This window comes from Anopheles merus, chromosome 3R (genome assembly GCF_017562075.2).
Source record: "Anopheles merus strain MAF chromosome 3R, AmerM5.1, whole genome shotgun sequence".
Lineage (NCBI taxonomy): Eukaryota > Metazoa > Arthropoda > Insecta > Diptera > Culicidae > Anopheles > Anopheles merus.
Window position 1 is genome coordinate 46,696,581 of NC_054084.1, and position 18,734 is coordinate 46,715,314.

At 39.9% G+C, this 18,734-nt stretch overlaps 1 protein-coding gene across 4 annotated transcripts in view; it reads right to left on the reverse strand.

Moving 5' to 3' along the window:
* The window catches only part of LOC121595533 (serine-rich adhesin for platelets-like), a 49,090-nt gene extending 32,960 nt beyond the window's left edge, over nt 1–16,130 (reverse strand). The window contains exons 1-2 of one of the 4 annotated variants that reach the window (XM_041919571.1): nt 15,938–16,130; nt 11,594–11,960 (exon numbers count right to left, since the gene is read on the reverse strand). The gene's annotated coding sequence lies outside the window, so the exon portion shown is untranslated. The other 3 variants (XM_041919572.1, XM_041919573.1, XM_041919574.1) reach the window with 3 other exon arrangements.
* Nucleotides 16,131–18,734: the final 2,604 nt, after the last annotated feature.

Sequence of the window (18,734 nt, forward strand, 5' to 3'; positions counted from 1 at the left end):
ATCCTTTTCAGTTTATGTGCATTAAAGCTTTGCATTAAGCCATCATCACTTTAAATCACATGATGAGTAGCATTGCCCCCAGTTGGTTATATTCTGCGGTAGGATTGAAGAAATTCACATTTGTTTATGTCGTTTTTCAATCCTCAACAAGCATCTCCCAGCTTATCTTGGTCAACTTGCAACAAGACGAGTGACATTTGCCAAGGAAATGTCCATCTCCATCAAAGCATCTTTGCACAAGCACTGGCAAACAAAACCATTCTGTGTTTAAACAAAAGATACTAGTGACCAACGCAAAGTTTGTTTATTACAAGGTGCAAGCAATGCAAGGTGGTAATCGAGCAAATAACATTTAACCATTAGGTATTTCTTATTGTGAGATACTGAAGTTATAAATTCGCAAACAAATTTTACAGAATACTGTTAACTTCGCCATATTATTATTTATGATATTCGTTGTTAAATACATACCCGCACTCACACTTAAATTCCTATTCAGTTATATTTAAATTTGACTTACGTGATATGTATTTAGATATCAGTTTTGTTTAATAAAATGTAACTATAAACTTTTGTAAATGAGTTTTGGACCAAATTTATCTTACATGTAACCAATGGAGGCGCCCAGTTCATCTTTCGTTATATTACACACAATGGAGGCGCCCTGTAATCGTTATAAACTCCGGGCAGCTTATATTGATTTTAGCAACTTTTTTTTAAGAGTCAATGTTTTTCCAGTGTAACGCCTTGGTTTTATTAAATTTGAAAGTGCAAACATATACTCTCTTTGACACGCTATGGTGACCTTTCATATGTGAATATACGGGCGATGAGCCTACCAATGTCAACAAAGATTGTTTTGCAGCAACGAAAGGAACACAGTTTTGGGCAAAATGGATAGTTTTCGGTGAGCCCTACTGTTTACTGTTTGTTTTCTTCTTTTGTACAGCCCACTTTTTAACAAATCGTGAGGTTAAACAAACACATTTATGCTATACGTAACTACGTACTAAGAACTTTCATCTGATGGTTTAAAAAGTTGGTTTTTGTGTGGATTCAGCTTAAATATTGGTATTTAGAAAAAAAATTTTTTACGGTTCTGACATTTTATTTCGGACCCTACTATGTTATATTAACTCAATTACATATATAATAAAAAAAAAAGCTTAAAGATGTACGAGAACGTTAACGTTAAGAAATCTTCAATGCAATATTTTTACATCGCATGACCTTTGGTTATAAGCACTTACCTAATGGACCCACATGTAATTGGACTCATCCATACGATAGTATTTGTTTGATTTGCAATAGTTACATTTGTATTCGAGAAAAAATCATTCCTCTACATTGGCAGATGACCCCATTTCCGGACAGCAATCAAGATTAATGCGATCCTATTACAAAATACATTAAGCCATTTCCAATTTACTGTCCGATTTGCAAACAACATACCACACTGAACAAGCTGAATCCAACGATGCCTTTACCTGGCTTTTGCTGTTCGGAATGTTAATAACTTTTACCATGTGTAAGAAGACTGGGAAGAGAACTGCGAGCCAAAACATAGGAGGCCACAAGCATGATTCACAAATTATATCAGTATTTGTTGGGAAGCTGATATTTGTTGAGACTGTATCGGGGATAACGTAATGGGAATGATATTTGTTATACCACTTCCTCTCGTTTTTATTGCAATTTTATGGACCATAGTATCGCAATTAATTTAAGCTTCTATTGGCCCAATGTACGTTACGATGTGCTGTCTTCATACATAATCACATCTTTTAGTACATCTGTGTTTGCTTCCAGCGCCGTATTGCTATTGCATGGAAGTCAGCAAACCAGCGTGCAAGCATAACACAGGTACTCAATTTTGTCCGAGCAGGTTTAATATCGTCTACATATCGGCAACACTGTTGCTATTCTAGCGCCGTAATATGACTCGTTTATTGAGTCCTTACAAACCCCGATTAGCAGTAAATTATAATTTATCGATAACGACAAACAACCATATCATGGCTTAAGATTCCAAAGACGCAAAAAAAACATATATTTGTTACCTTCAACAAATATCGATCGATAAGGTAAGACCACGCACAAATGGTGTAGTACAGTGGAAGAGTACGTTCAGTGCTTTTAAAATGAATGCGCTGTGCAACCATTAACCAGAAAGCCAATCCTAAGAAAGGTAGCCCACTAATCTTGTTTGCGTTTGCAACCACAATCCATCCTATCGTTGAACCCATGTTATCCTATGGTTGTGTCTTTGATGTTGGGTATCAATTTTCTTAACCTTGTTTACCGTTAGTCAGTGAAGCAGCGCACATCAGCAGCTTCAACAACACTATATAGGGGCCACACTTTTACAAGTGATTCATCACACCACCAATTGTACCACACTGTTCTTGCAGAGTCATCTACACACTGCCTCCTTCTGTCCCATTGCTAGACGCTCTTCCAGGAAGTTCAGCTTTAATCAATGGATGCTCAAAAGAAGATTATAATCTAGCAGTTTGCACCTGTACCAAAAGGATAACATTTCAGCAGCAAAACATAGATGAGCGAATAGGTTAACGTAAACTGTTTACGATACACCACCGTTCCAAAGCGTAACTACAGATAGTCCAGGTATCTCTAACATCCGTGTTAGTCGAAATTCTTGGTTTTCAGTCAAAACATATTTAATATTTCTGCTTTAACCACCGCATTAGTTTTTTATAAAAATTGAAATGTATTTTTCATTTACTAAATTTTTTTTTCAGTTCTGCCCAAAACCAATTTACCGCTATGATTCAAATTACGGACAGCTTCAAGTTCCGGATCATTTTTTTTGTTGAATTTCTTCATATCCAGTTCCTGGCCATGTCACATTTTTTTTAATTGATACAGGGTTTTACAAGTCATAATCGAATGTCAGCAAAACAATTTCAGAAGCACAAGATTCAGTTTAGCAGTCAAAAGTTGTTGTTTCACCGCACCGATACTATTTTTCACAAGCGCAATTTGATTTTTAAATCACTCAAGTTGTTTTTTAGAGGCCTTTCGCATCGTTTTGCAAATTCTAACATGTATTTTGAGATTGTATGATTAAGATCAATGCTGTTTAAGCATTATATTTATGAAATATTACGTATTTATGGTAAAAATTGCGATTTTACAGGGTTTTACAAGCCAGAATAGAATGTCAGCAAAACAATTTCAGAAGCTCAAGATGCAGTTTAGCTGTCAAAAGTTGTTGTTTTACCGCATCGATGCTATTTTCAATAGCGCAATTTGATTTTTAAATCACTCAAGTTGTTTTTTTAGAGGCCTTTCGCATCGTTTTGCAAATCAAATCACGTATTTTGAGATTATTTGTACACAAATCAATTATTTAGTGCGTTTATAGCGTTATATTTATGAAATTTTACGTATTTATTGTAAAAAATAATATTTTCTGTGCAAAAAGCTACGAGCACTTGCGAATGTAAACATGTACAATGTTTATGTAGCCTTTTGCACATAAAATCACCATTTTTACTATACATACGTAATATTTCATAAATATAATGCTTGAAGGCATAACATCATTGATCTTAATCATACAATCTCAAAATACATGTTAGAATTTGCAAAACGATGCGAAAAAACAACTTGAGCGATTTAAAAATCAAATTGCGCTATTGAAAATAGCATCGGTGCGGTGAAACAACAACTTTTGACAGCTAAACTGAATCTTGCGCTTCTGAAATTGTTTTGCTGACATTCGATTCTGACTTGTAAAACCCTGTATGTGAAAAAGGTTACATAAACATTGTACATGTTTACATACGCAAGTGCTCGTAGCTTTTTGCACAGAAAATATTATTTTTTACAATAAATACGTAAAATTTCATAAATATAACGCTATAAACGCACTAACTAAATGATTTGTATACAAATAATATCAAAATACGTTATTTAATTTGCAAAACGATGCCTCTAAAAACACCGACAAACCGACGTGACACTTCGAACAAAATGAGCTTCAAAAGTTGTCTCCTTATTTCAAATGAAAATACGTTAAACACTAGCGCCATCTCTATAATGATTCGCTTACTACACTGACACAGAGAAGAAACTGCTAAACCCCCTTTTTGTTTTTCTTCGCAAATTCCAATGCGTATTGTTTTATGTACTTCTCACATCTTTTGCATTGATTTGGAAACTTATAAAATGATTTTCCTGGGTGTTTTGTCCAATAATTCTCACAAAATCTTGCCTCACACTTCCTTCGCCATTTGTATTTAGAAAAGTTGTTTACATCGAAGCAGCAGGGAACAGAGCTTACTTTGACAGAAGTGTTCGCCTCACTGGTAAATGACAGTACTTTCGTGTGGAACACTTTTGTAACGCCAGTGTCATGTCGGTTTGTCGGTGCTAAAAAACCAACTTGAGTGATTTAAAAATCAAATTGCGCCTGTGAAAAATAGTATCAATGTGGTGAAACAACAACTTTTGACAGCTAAACTGCATCTTGAGCTTCTGAAATTGTTTTGCTGACATTCTATTCTGACTTGTAAAACCCTGTATGAATGCCATGAGATAATAGCATGCATTCAAAATGTGTCTGACCTCCAGAAGATTTAGATGTCTCGGTAAATATATATTATTTGTTGGTCAGTTTACCACCAGAAGCATTCTTAGCTGTTTTGCTACAAGCAGGTGCCTGTGTAATTTCTTCAATAACTCCTGTTAATCTGGTTCAGATGCATTAAAGTACAATTAAATGCACTGTAAACTACTTCTACAGAGCATTTAATTGTACTTCAATGCATCTGAACCAGCATCAACATGATAACAACAGTGTTTACCAAACTGTGCTCTGAATTTCATCAAAAACACGTATTTAATACTGTCCGGAATTCGAAGCAAGATGTTTATCTTGTTTTTATTTCAGGACAGTCGAAGTAAATTTTGCCGAAGATGTATTGCATAAAATATGTTTTTAGACAGTAATAGTAACAAGAACAAAGATTTAATGATAATAATAAAACAACGATATGTGAAGATAGATGAGCCCAATGCCTTGATAGCCATACGGGGAAAATTGTCGAATCGTGCAGCAGTACGTTGATTCTATGCATCTACGAGTACAAGAGACAAAGAATACGAGGTTCAGAAAGACACCGATGCTCAGAATTAGATGTTCGCACCTCAAGCATAAAAAAAAACATAGAAAGTGTTGTGTGTGTGTGTGAATGTGTAGATTACAAACGAAATTTTGAGGCTGTCCCAAATATGAATCAAAACGTCCGTAATTTGAAACACAAGCTCAAAAATTTACAGAAGATTCATCAAAATATCGCTGCAGTTTCATAAGTTTTTGCAATGTTCGTGTAAATTTGATTCAGTAAAGTGAGTTAAACAAAGTCGTTTGACAGATTCTATTTGAACCAGTAAGAAAATATTACTAATTAATATTTCATTAGTAATGAAGCAATACGGTATTTTTCATTCGACTATTTATTTGTCAATCATTACAATTTGCACCATGGATAGCCAATTAGTAAGACTATGTATCGCAGAATCCTAGAATATAGTCGTGTATCTCGAGGACTATCTGTACTGAATTAACTTTCTTAATTGTCATTTGTCTCATCATTTGATTTATTTGATAACTTTTGGGCCACATAGGCATAATAACAGTGAAGTTATGAAAAAACAAATGACGAAAACTGAAGACGAAAACTGGACTGAAGAACTGAAGACTGAAGATTACCTTTGATGCATTGATTTAAATTGCAACCATAATCCATAATTGATGATCGCTAGTCAAAGATTAATGAATTAAATCATGATTTTAATATAGTTTAATAAGCATACCATTGCTTAGCTATTTCTATAAGAGTTAACAATAAACACCCTTCCTTAAGTGTCAAACAATTCGAATCGGAGTAATTTGGGGCTATTTCTTACACATCTAAATTTGTATCTTCTTCTATATATATAAAAATCTCGTGTCACGGTGCACTTTGACACTTGGTGTAAGGTGGCTGGCGGTTTACACTCGATGATCGGATCCTGAGGGGATACGGGCACGTTACAAATATCCCAAGTAAAAAAGCAATAGTGGAATATTTTAGTTTTTTCGGAATAATTCAGTTTCTCGGGCCAGCTAGTTGTAATATAAAAACCAAATAAATTGTTTCCAACATGTGAAACCCAACCCCATTAGGAAATACAAATTTTTGGCAGTAGCTTGAGGTTGACTTGAAAACATTTTTAATAACAGGTGCCTGGATGTGCAAGTATATTGTGACTAATATTACAAACTTTAGGATATTAAGCATGCGAAAGCAAGTATCAATCGTCTTGTAATTACTGCAAATATATAAATTAAATACATCATGTATTACTGTTCATTTTTTAAATATTGCTATTAAACAACTATGCTGTAGCTATATAGCTGTATAAACTATAACTATAGCTGTAAATTAAGCTATTTAGATGAACTTATACTACTAATCATATATAGTTGAGCCTTCGATTCAGAAATACGCAACTTTTTTGATGTTGCAACATATGCAACAAAATACGACTCCCAAAAAAGAATAATTAAAATGTCTGTATACCAACATGCCATAACGCTGACTGCGTTCATCGTTCCCTTACCATTCGAAAAGAACATTTCGTACCGGAAAGCAATCTGTCACATAATTTACGCATTTTCCTTCACTCGTTCGATGGTCGGCATGAAAACGCTTACCAGCAACTGTGCTCCAACCGCTTTCCGTAGCGCTCAAGAAACAATCAAAGAAATAATTACGATTACGAAAGTTAGTTTGCCTCCAAACCCCTCCAGCCAGCCCTATTGAACCTATCATTTGCCACAGATTGATTCGTTCAAGAGCGAATGTTATTAGGAATGAGATTATGCGATTATGCTGTGGTACGATTCGCGTGCGAGCACTACTACCCCTGCCAATGGACGCTGTGTTTTATACGTAGCTAGCCGATCCGACGAAGGAAGGATACAAGGATCGCAACGGCCGCGAAACAAATTACGAGCTGCACCGTGTGCGTGAGACTCGAACGTTCAAGACTCAGCGCGGGATTAAATTAAGCTTGTCCTTTTTTGCCATAAACATGATTGAGACACGATAGGCATAATTTACTGCTAACAAAATAAAACGAATAAATAACGGCAACTGCGCCCGTAATGCCAGTACTAACGTAATACGTACGTAATGCTGTTCGGACAATTTCTCGTAGCGTACGGTGTTTGGAAACCGCCCCACCCTATCTGTGTGCAAAAGGCTACTAAAAGCATTATGCCATCCTCTCTTCCTTCAACGAACATCAGTTTACAATAAAAACTTTGATAAAATATGAACGGAACTATCTCGTGCTGGCTGGTTTTGCTCGGCGCTTTCCAGCATAAGAACACCTCCCGACAATATCCTGCAGAATAAACAGTGCAGAAAATCGAGCCTGAATCCCGTTCGATGCGTTTGCTGTACACAACATTTCTAGCATTCTACCTGCGAAACTCTTGCTGTCCTTATCCGTTGGCGTACTATTTACCCTATACTGCGCGGAACACAGCAGGATGAAGTAATTGTTCGGTAAACACTTTTCTACCAGGAATCTACAACTTTAAAAGCTTTGTCCCTGAAAGCACGCTTTCTTCTTCAATTAGGAAGGCTTCCGGAAAATTAAGTAGATCGAAAGAAAACTGATATAGTAAAGGATTCGTGGCCCAACGCTGCCATGGTGTAATAGCAAACTAGTGAAATTGTAGATGGTGTTCGTAGTTTTTGAAAAGCTGTTAGAAGTTTCTGACTAAGTTTGATATATTATTATGATTTTCGTTGTAAAATCCGTTTTACAGCTATAAACAAAATTGTTTGTATGATATTTATTACAATATTTATAATAATATTATTATTCAAATTTTGTTCTACTTAGGTCCAATTAATTTATTTCCTTATTTAAATAATTTATCTATACAATTTTTTCTATATTGGTAATTATACCCATTCCAATCGAACACAAATATACTATAAACTTTTTTTAAATTTTCATTCAACCATAACAAGCTCTTAACATAGCATTTGAGGGCCGTTCCTCACATAATCTAGTTCGTGTGTTCGTTGCCATAGATATTTTTTATTTTTCTTTTTTTTTTACTGAAACCCAATGATGACTGAATTTATCAGAAAAATCATCTTGGTGCCTTTACATGTGCATTTAGACATCCTGCTCTTTACAGAATTTGAGACTTCATAATTTTATTAAGTAACTTAACAGTAATATAAGCAAAAATCAACAGAATAATTTGAAAAAATGTTTATACATTATAAACAAAATCACTTTTTCAACATGACCAAACCAAACAAGATGAATCCTATAGACTTTCTAATCTTCAGGGGCTATCGTCGCCGTAGACTAAATAGATGTTAAATTACCAACAGTAAACGAAAACAAACCATCAAAAGAAGAAAAAAAATATCACTGTTTTCCCCCTCGAGACAAAACGTGCAGTTCAGTCCCAGGCAGTTTCCGTGCCGAACCAAACTGTCAAAACAAACCTGCGGCACTGTGGAATCGGTCCCATCTAGGAAGTTCTCTGTGACTTGGCACGGCCCGGGCAAATGGAAGAAAAGAAGTTAATTGATCGCACCGCTTGATGCTGGATTACTTTTTTATCATTCTGTTTTCACCGTCCTGTTCGGCAGGAATGTGTGTGTTAGTGTGCGATGGAAAGAGAACGAAAGATATCTTCTTTTTTTGTTATTTACTTGTGTTCGTATGCTTTACCTCATTTCAAGACGATTCTGGGATCTCATCAGGCTCGATAGCCTTGCCATGGGCTGAATTTTTTCCCATTTGCCCGTCGATGCGACGCTTTCTTCAAGACGATCTTGAAAGAAAAGGAAGAATGCCCTCTGCAGCTATAGCAGCAACGATAGAATGGTAGCCCCCGCCTGATTGCTTTGGGTTAAGTGTGCGCCCCGGTGAGGTACGACACAGCAGAAAAATGGAAATGAAAGCGCAATGGACCAGGGCAAGCACAGCCACGGACAGCGACAGCAAATCGACGCCTTTTATGCACAGGCATAGGCGCAGGACGCGTACATCTGTAAGCGCGTCACAAGCATGTCACGGTGGCACGGGGGCATAGTGAGAGAATGTTTTATGAAGATGAAGAGTTTGTTTACACCGTCCCTTTGTCTGATGGAACACGTTTCGGATTTCTTACGAGGATGCTTGCTGCTACTGCTGCTGGTGCCACGTTTCACTGTTGCTCGTTGTCGCGGAGGCGAGAGCTTGGTTATGCTCACCTTTCGCCTTATAGTCGTTGGTGTGTGAAATTCTTGCTATTTTCTAGACATTGTTTTCTTCCTTGCAATGATGCCGGTTTATTTTTGCTCGAGCTACTCCCACTGCCATGTCGCAGCACATAATGGAGATTTTTCTTAGCTCTTGTCTTCATGCCGACGAGTACAAAGGTCGGGCTGCCAAGTGCTGCATTTGTTTCCATTATGGGCACGATTATAAGCACGATCAGGTACCTATTTTCTTGTGCTCCTTTGTAAATGGTTTCGCTTTTTTGTGTCAATCACTCATTTGTGAAGGATATTCATATTTTCATGTAATTATATAATGATTCTTCGATAAATTATTGTCACTTTAGATGATTCATTATAAAAATCACACGACCATTTATTTTCAGCGCATAAACATTTATCTTGTTAAGAGCAATCATCACGTCGATATGAATAGTATATATTTTTTTGAATTGGCGTTTTATCACATGTAAGAGTTCGTTACCGCCGAATCAATTTAAAAAAATCATTGCGGTTGTAATTTAACAATTCTGGCATTTATCGCTGTTGTAGATCATGTTTTCAGTACATCTTTAGTATACAAATAGATTAAACTTAGGGAAAATACGACACTAGCGTTCCTCGTGAATTAAACATAATCTAAAATCCATTGTTGAAAACATAAATCCATACATTTATAGATTTCGCAATGGGCGGTAATTGTCACATGTTGAGCTATAAAAAAGGTGTTTTTTTCACTCATGATAAGGTCCATAGTAAAATAATACAACATAAAAAAATAAAAAGTTCATTCAATATACAAAATTGCTATATTTGAAGAGGCGGTCTCCGTAACGCAGTCGTCAACTGATATGACTTAATGACATGCCCGTCATGGGTTCAAACCTCATTTGGACCGTTCCCCCTGATAAGGACTAACTATCCTATCCGGCTGGATGGTAACGAAATAAGTCACGAAAGCTCCTTGTACTATAGGCCGGTATGACCGATTTTTTTTATGTATTAGTTGATTTCATAGAAAAAGATTTGCACAGTTAAAACAACCTTGCACCGACCGTAGACGTTATTGCCCCTTTGCCTAGAAATCTTTTTGTATTTTGTATTTTGTATTAGGTTCTTCTTTCGGTAACACATCCACACACAGCGTTTGGACTAACGCTGTCATGCGCCCATACGTCCTACTATTGATGTTTATGTATGGCTAGTATGGTCTCTTTTTTCATTACATCGCGTTAACTGCTGTATGTTTTTTAGTTATATCTTCAAACCAGCACCGTATTACACCCAATTGCTCAGTAGTAATCAAACTTTCTTGCTTTTTATGACCTTGATTTTTTTTGGTAAATTACATTGTATTTACATCGAATTTCATGCTGCATTTGACACCATGGACCACATCCTTCTTATAGCGATACTAATTTCAAACAGTTCAGTGGATTAAAAGATACCTCATGCAACGACGTAATACAGTGAAAGTTTTAGTTTCAGAAAGCTTAGTACGATTTTATGGTATGTACTATGAGAAGATTTTGTAAATAAAAAAAACCCCCCTAGCACTAATATGCTAAAATTAATCCAGCTGAATAAAATTACCCCCTAGATAACGTGTCATTCCCGGTAAAAATTAATGTTATTGCTGCGCTATCTAAGCATATCACCCACAGCATCTAAATAACAGAAAACTAATACCATTTTAATTTCGATCTCATTTCCAGGTTCCAGTAAACACGTTTTCCCCAGCGAACAATGAACTTACTTCGTGTAGCGTGGTTACCTTCATAGGATGTTTATTCCCTTTGGACGAACCAGTGGAAAACGGATCGACATAAAACACCATTCTCTCCTCTCGCTACTCCCCAACTAGGCGTCCTGTTTCTTTGGAGCATGTTTATGAATGTTTATTTTTAGCCAGTTTTTTTTTATCTAAAGAGGGCAAACAAAACATCCCCAATCTCAAAATACACGACCCTCAGCAGCTTTTCCAACAACTGAGCATTGCGAGATCAGCATCGAGAGATTTGCACGACCAGCGTCACAATTCTGGCGACAACGTCAACTAGTGGCTCATACTCTTCCCCTTCGTTCGCAGTCGTAGTGGCTACAAAATTTAGATCTCAATCTAACGATTGTTGTTGAAATTTGTTCCATTTCGGCATCTGAATGCGCTCGTGGGGTGCTTGGAGCCTTTTTTGCTGAATGCTGTACGAAATTTAATTAAGCTTTTGTGAAGGCACACGAGAAACAAACAAGCTACAAATGAGAAAATAAAAATGTACACCTACCCACGATGAATAAACTGCTTCCTCTACACAAAAGAAAACCGTCCAATTCCGCTGTTTTATTAGGTACAGTTGGTGTTTACTGCTCCACAACCAATGGAGCAAGGTTGCGCGCCGGAGCTCCCAGGCGTTGTGTATGGTCAATGTTTGAACAGCAATAAATTACAGCAATTATCAATGTTTCTCCATCTATTATTCCGCATCGGCAGGAATTGAGTTTCCGTTATGCACTTCCACTGTTTTGAGCAAGCTTTATTCCTTTTCCACAACAATTATATAGCCTTTTCCCCTACCCGCACACACACACACTGGACGGTAAACAAAAACGCTTACTCACTCACACGCGGTGATGTGCCGATGCACACAAGCACTGAAATGAAAATATAATTCTTTATGATTTGCCACCAAAGGCACCGTCGTATCCTCTGTTGGCCTGTGCGTGATAATTTTTCCTTCACCTTTATACGACACTTTTATTTTTACCGCTTTTTACCCGCACATATCTGCTACCTATTTAGTATCATCCATAAGTACCGACCACCTACAAACACATCGTAAAGAACGCTCCACCGTACGGCCAACGGCACGCAACGGCATTTTCCTTCGAATAATGCAATATAAATCAAGCAAAAGCATGTCCCCCGGTCGGTTGTGGCGTCTCAATCCCACGACGTTCAATTGTTTTCTGGCACAGATTTTTATGACCTACCCAGTGGGCCTCGCACGGCGAACACCAGAGCACCGAACCCGTTCAAGATTTCCGCCCAACTAATGCACGTGATGTAATATTTTTCCCGTCTTCCCGTGTGTTTTTGCTCCCAGCTCAATGTCGTTGTAAGCATAAATTGGCATCAAGAAACTGTGCTCTGCTTCGCTTCAACCACGACCGACGAGCCGACGAACAAAAAGCTTTCACCTTCGACCTCCGTACGCTCCGTCTATCAACCCTCTTACTGCTGCTGCCAAAAGAAACACCACCATACGAGCGGCGGCACAACATGCAAATGATAACAATAATAATAAAATGGCCAATGGCAATAAAAACCCAGGAGCCGCAGAAAACGATAGCCATAAATTGTTACACAAAACGCACACACGCACACGCACATACTCCCATACACACAAACACATACACATTCTACACGTTGGTCCAAGGTGAAGGTGACGTTCTGGCAACCCTCTGAACGTGTGCAGCACCGAACCGGAGGCAGTGGTCCCCACCGGTTCCAGCTTCCACCAACCTGACGCACTTCCGGAGTCTAGCTTTATTGCTGCGCTAAGTGATATCAGCGCGCTTTCAAATGCGTGTCATGCCGAAAGGCGATGATGGGTATAATTTAGGATTTATCTGGTGCCCACCGTTCGGGGTGGCAGCTTGTTTTGCATCCGTTACGGTTGCGTGTCTATTGCGACGGCGGCGGCGGCCAACTGTTTCGCCAATTATGCACAACTTGAAAACGAGCACGAAGAGAAAATTCGATCCTATTAAGGTGTTGCCGCCTACCTGCGTAGCCGTGTTTTAATTACTATAGCGACAAGGAGCGATAGAAAGCGGTATCTTCAAACTGTTTTTGGTAAGCTTGTCATAATGATGCTCCGCAACTAATGGCTACAAGGCTTGGTGAAGCGCTTTTACGATAACAGCTTCAGATCAAGATACGCTCAGCTCATTTAAATAAAACATTTGAATTAAATTAGAGCCGGTTTCGACGTATCACGATTGCTGTGTGTGTGTTTTTGTTTCTTCTTTTTCCATTTCACACCAAACCACTGTCTCCAAAAACCTCATTTGCCTTAGAACGCTGCTCAGTAGAATTTACTGCCCTTTAACTTTATGCTAAATTCTGTCGCAATGGACCATTTGCCACCGTCAATAAAATGCACACTTTATTACAGTGATTCTCAATTTCTTCAGTGGTTCCCAAAAAATAAATACTTTGCAAATAAAAAACCTTTCCAAAGTCCCCACCCTTTGAGGCTTTGAAATCATCCGAAATTCTCCCATTCGATGTAGCCATTGAGCAATCCTTTCTGGGGACTACAATATCACAATATCGATACCAGTCCGTCACGTTACGCGGTTAGAGAGCATGGACCTATTTGCTTCAAATTAACTACCGCAAATGGGAAGGAACAACAAATCAATGCCAAATCGGAAACCACAACCCATTAAGCAGTGGCGTTCTGCTAATAAAACATGGCGATGGATAACCATCGAACAATATTTAATGCCACCAATAAATACCCCTCAACCATAATCGATAAGTCAATCTGGGTGCCATTTCAGTTTAACAATCCATCTAATTACCATTACTGATTCCGGCTGAAATGGTTGTAAAATGGCTGAAATGGTTGGAAATGGTTGAAATGGTCTTAACTGGTATATTTATTCTAAAGCTACCTAAAACTATGTATCATTTAAACAGCAAACTGGTATGTGTAAGAGCTTTTGATTAATATGTCCTATGTTTGTGTATTTCAATATGCATTTCCAATATAACCGACGACATTTTGTATTGTTTTTTTTTCGACCAAAAACAAAATCCCCGCAACAGACTTTCTTTGTTCGTACAACTTTTTTGCTTGCATTTTGCTGATTAGTTTCAAGCAAGGCCTTATGCCGCCGAATATAAACTCCTCTGCAAGAAAACGGTTTGCCCAGCTGGTGTATAATGTATTCCAACCCATCGGCTCCATCGGCAGTCAGGTGTGGCACAGCATCATGTTGTGAAATGTTGGTAAGAAAAACTTTGTCTTTGCAGCCACCTTAGCGAGATCGACGTTTCTCCCAGTCGGTCGCATCTCGCCTCGTGGCGCCGAAATTACCGGAAAAATCTCGTACAAAACCACCTCGCTTCTAACCTCACCCCTCCGTTCCCTTCCCTTCTCCTACGGCAGCTCATGGCCCGCTGCTTGGTACCTGGGCCGTGTGTCGCCGCCAGGCTTTAGCCAAATGAGCGCCTTTTGCAAAAAGAGTTTTGGAATTCTTGCCCAAAAATGTGCCTACCATCCCACCCAAGGGTGGTGGGATTGAACGGTTTGAAAGGCAGCAGCGTAGAACGACCACCAGAAAAAGCTTCACAAAAAGGTAAAATCTCAGCCACCGCTCACGCAGGGTGCGGAAAATATCTTCGGGATTCTTTGACTCTGACAGTACCGCTTGGGAGTCGCAGCAGCAGCAGCGGTGCCACTATATCCTACACATCCCTCCCAATTCAAAGCCGATCCTTTTGTGCCATTTTTGAGAAAGGTTTCGTTTCCGCTGGATGCTGCTGGGATGCTTTTTTGCAGGTGACGTTTGTTGAGGGGCGGGCCCCCTGTTTGCTTCGCATGCTTGGGTACCGTTTTGTGCGTGTACTGTTTGGCGTTATTTTTTATGACTTCACTACAGTAACTGGTGAACAAAAAAAAGGATGCTCGATCTGTTTTTAGCGCCCACAAGCGTGTTGTGTTTTTCATGTTCCTCTGATGGCGAATCATATCGATAGAACGGATACAGCAAAACAATAATAACCATTCAATACAATTCATCGTTTGTCCTGCAGGAAGTGAAAGGTTTCCCATAACATCCGTCGTTTTGTGATCGGTTCGAGCGGTATTAATATACCACCACCCATTAATGCTCTCGCATTCACTGAATAGACACATCTAGGCGTAAGATTCATGCTTGGATGCCTGCATCTTCTTATCTGATCAAACTGTATCAGTCCAGGAATCTTTCGTCGCAGTAAAAAAAACTCCACTGACGCACAACTTCTAACACACAACCGACACGCACACACACATGCACACACCACAAGCACAATGAAGGCAGCGTACCACTAATACCACAATGCTGTCTAACACATGTGACGATGGGAGGGGACGAGAGAGAAAAACAATGTTTTTTTTACCATGTCTTGTTCGGTTCTATGCCATCGGTGAAGAAAATTTACATCTTCGAACGAGCGCCCACCGTGCTGAACACGGACACACCATCGAAGCAGCATCAATACGAACGCTGTACACACTCAAGCAAAAAAGGACACCTCCCCATCGCAGAAACGGATCGATGGAATGAATGTTTCTGGACGGCACACGGGGCACGGTTCCAGAACTCACTCGCACTCGCATCTATTTCTTTGTCGAGGCGCTCCCCTGAAACACAAATGATCCACCGACCAGGACAGCAAAAACAGTAATAGCCAACCTCATCGGTGTGTACCACCATCACACATCGATGATTGATTAGCTCCCCGGTTTGTGCGGGTTATGCCCTGCGAAGCTGCCACCTCTCACCACACCGTACACACTGACACACAGAATCTTCTTCCCTGCTTGCTTTCTTCCTGTTTTGGTGTCCTTTACCTCACACGCCCTCTCGAGTACACCGTAGCGTCGTCGTTGGGTTGTCAAGTTAAATATATTCACTGTTTCTTCTTCTTTTTTGTCAGTAAGCTTCCTTTCTTTCTAAACGTCAACGTTCTGGCACTCCCGATGAAGCGTTCCCTCCGACCATCCGTATGGTGTGAAAAGCTGTACCAAACTGAGCGCAGGCACCATTCGTCTCCTTTGATGGCTCCAAAAACATCCTCGGCAGCAAGATGCCGTCTCTTTTTGCAACCCTCACGGCACGCCGCTCGTCATATCCTGGTATGATGACGCTGCGTACGAGAAACGAGAGCAACACGGGAGCGAATCCCCGAAACAACCGCTCGCCAAACCGTGGTGGAATGTGCTAGCTGCGCTGCTGTGGCCTTCGAATGTGTACCATATTTTTTGCTACGAAACAAACAACAAACTCCACTGCTACTGCTACTACGCCAATGTCATCTCCCCTTGCAGCTACTATGGTGACCGTATCTTCAGCAGCTCAACACCTACCCGGCCCTGAGATTCTGCGGACGGGAGCGACTCCCTCTCTTCTGAGCTGATTCAGATGGAAAACTGCTCGCGAGCGCGCTCCCATTTTCCACGCGCACCAGACACATCCTCCCTCTCGCGCCATACTCAATTTCCAATTTCCATTCGCTACAATTCTCTCGCTCTTCACGCATACACGGAACTCTCTCACTCTCTCTCACACACACTCACTCTCTCCGTGCATTATCCTTCCCAACTCCACCGGAGGAGCTGTCATCTCTGAGTGCTAGCGAGTAAATGCAAAGCATGCGCATGGGGTGTGTTATTTGACACATTATTATCCGAGAAAGCTCGGATAATAGCTACTACCGTCGTCTCCAAGGGGTTGCAAGTAAAACGAAAGTTTTGCAACTTTCCTGCTAAATGAGCAGCGACGCCAGTATCTGCGATGGAACGGTGTCAAGATGTGTTGCAAACAAAGTTTCCATCCGGTTTCGGTGGGTGTGTGTGTGGGTGGGAGCTGCCACCCCGCATCCGCACCCTTTCGCCTACTCACACTGACGCGATGCCTCACTGTACGGTTGATGAGCGACTCTCGAGGGCAGCGACGGTTTTAGTTCATTTGTTTGGATATAACTATCTTGGAGCCGTGAACTTTCAATGAGAGCAAGTCTCGGCATTTACCAGTTTGTTAGTTTGCCGTAGGATGATTTTTTGCGCGTCAACTTACGCAAGCTTTAAGTGGCGTCGCCGACAATTTTTAGATATTTTCTTTTCTTTTTTTGCTAGCAGTACTAGTTTAGTTTACTCTTGATTGTCCACATTTAAGATACAATGTCCTCGGTGGAACAGTTTTGACAGTATCTAATGAACTTTCAAGAAAGTTTAAAGATTTGATTAGTTCATCATCAACCAATAACAGCAAAGACCAAAACAAACAGCTACTAATTTATTCATTGCTTAAAACCCCTCCTCAATTCCAAGCTTTCAATATCACCTACACAACAATCGCTACAATTGGCTACAAATGTCGCCTGTCTGGCATAAAATTTTACGACTACGCGACACCCAACAGTTATTCGCTCGGAGATACCAAAAAAGCGATGTGAACACCAGCAACTAGCAACAAAACGAACAACCGTTTCAAAAATACACCAACCAACCTGCTGCATATCCAAACCGCCGCCCCAAAACGGAGGCGCAATGCCACAGAGAATCATAAATTACATGTGCAACATTTGTTCCTGACAATTGAAATTAAAACTTTCCACACAAAAAACAAACACACTGACACACACCAACAAATTCGCAAAAACCATTTGCCCACCATAGCCTGCGCTAGCTGGGCGTGATGATCCCCAGAAGCCGTAAAAGGACATGCCGCAAAAAAGTGTACATACCAAAGCCGGAAATTACTGAGCCAAAACCCACGGGTAGACAAGGGCAATTGGGGAGGGGAGCGAAACTTTCACCTAACCGAAATTCATACGTATTGATAATGCGTAGGTACATCCGAAGAGGATACATGTTAACATGTACACTAATATCCACTCCGTGCCACCTCCGTGCGTCGTCGTTCGTATGCGAGCAGTGGATTTTCCCGGCAGTGATTATAATGTTTTCACTCCTTTATCAAGCGGTTCTCTGACCCTCGTCGTCCGTTTTAGCGTGTGAGCTCACTTTCAGTTAAATAGTTTCTGAGTGAGTAGAAATTTAAATTTAATTAAAAAGATATTAACGCTCCCCAAACTTCACACTAACTTTGCAACCGTTTGCCCCCGACACAGACACGATTGTGTTCGCTCGTGTGTGGTCTTTGGGAGACTTTTGGAGAACCGAAGCGCAACCTCCTTTTTATTATTTTTTTTTAAATCGTACCATGTGACTGCCGGCAGAACACAGGCTGAAACCGAACCTTCTACCAAGACAAGTACATCTTTCACTCAATTCAACCACAAGTGCCATTTGCACGGGGCATGGGATCTTAAAAGACAGTTTAGTTGAGCAGCAGCTGCATGAGAGTGGGGGGGGGGGGAGGGCGATTACTGGAGCGATGGTAAACAAAATTATGGGATTACAACATGCCGGAGTTAGGCCGGTTGGATAGATAACTGCATAAGAGACAAGAAGAGGGACGGTAATTTGTATAGCGATCTGGTCCTGGAACGTGTACAATTTCTATGCACGACTACCGAGTTCATTAAGCACGACAGTCTACACGGCTAGACCGTATTGGCCATATTTTGCAACCGACACGTATTGCTGAACTATAGACACTTTCGTCGTACACGACAACAAAAGC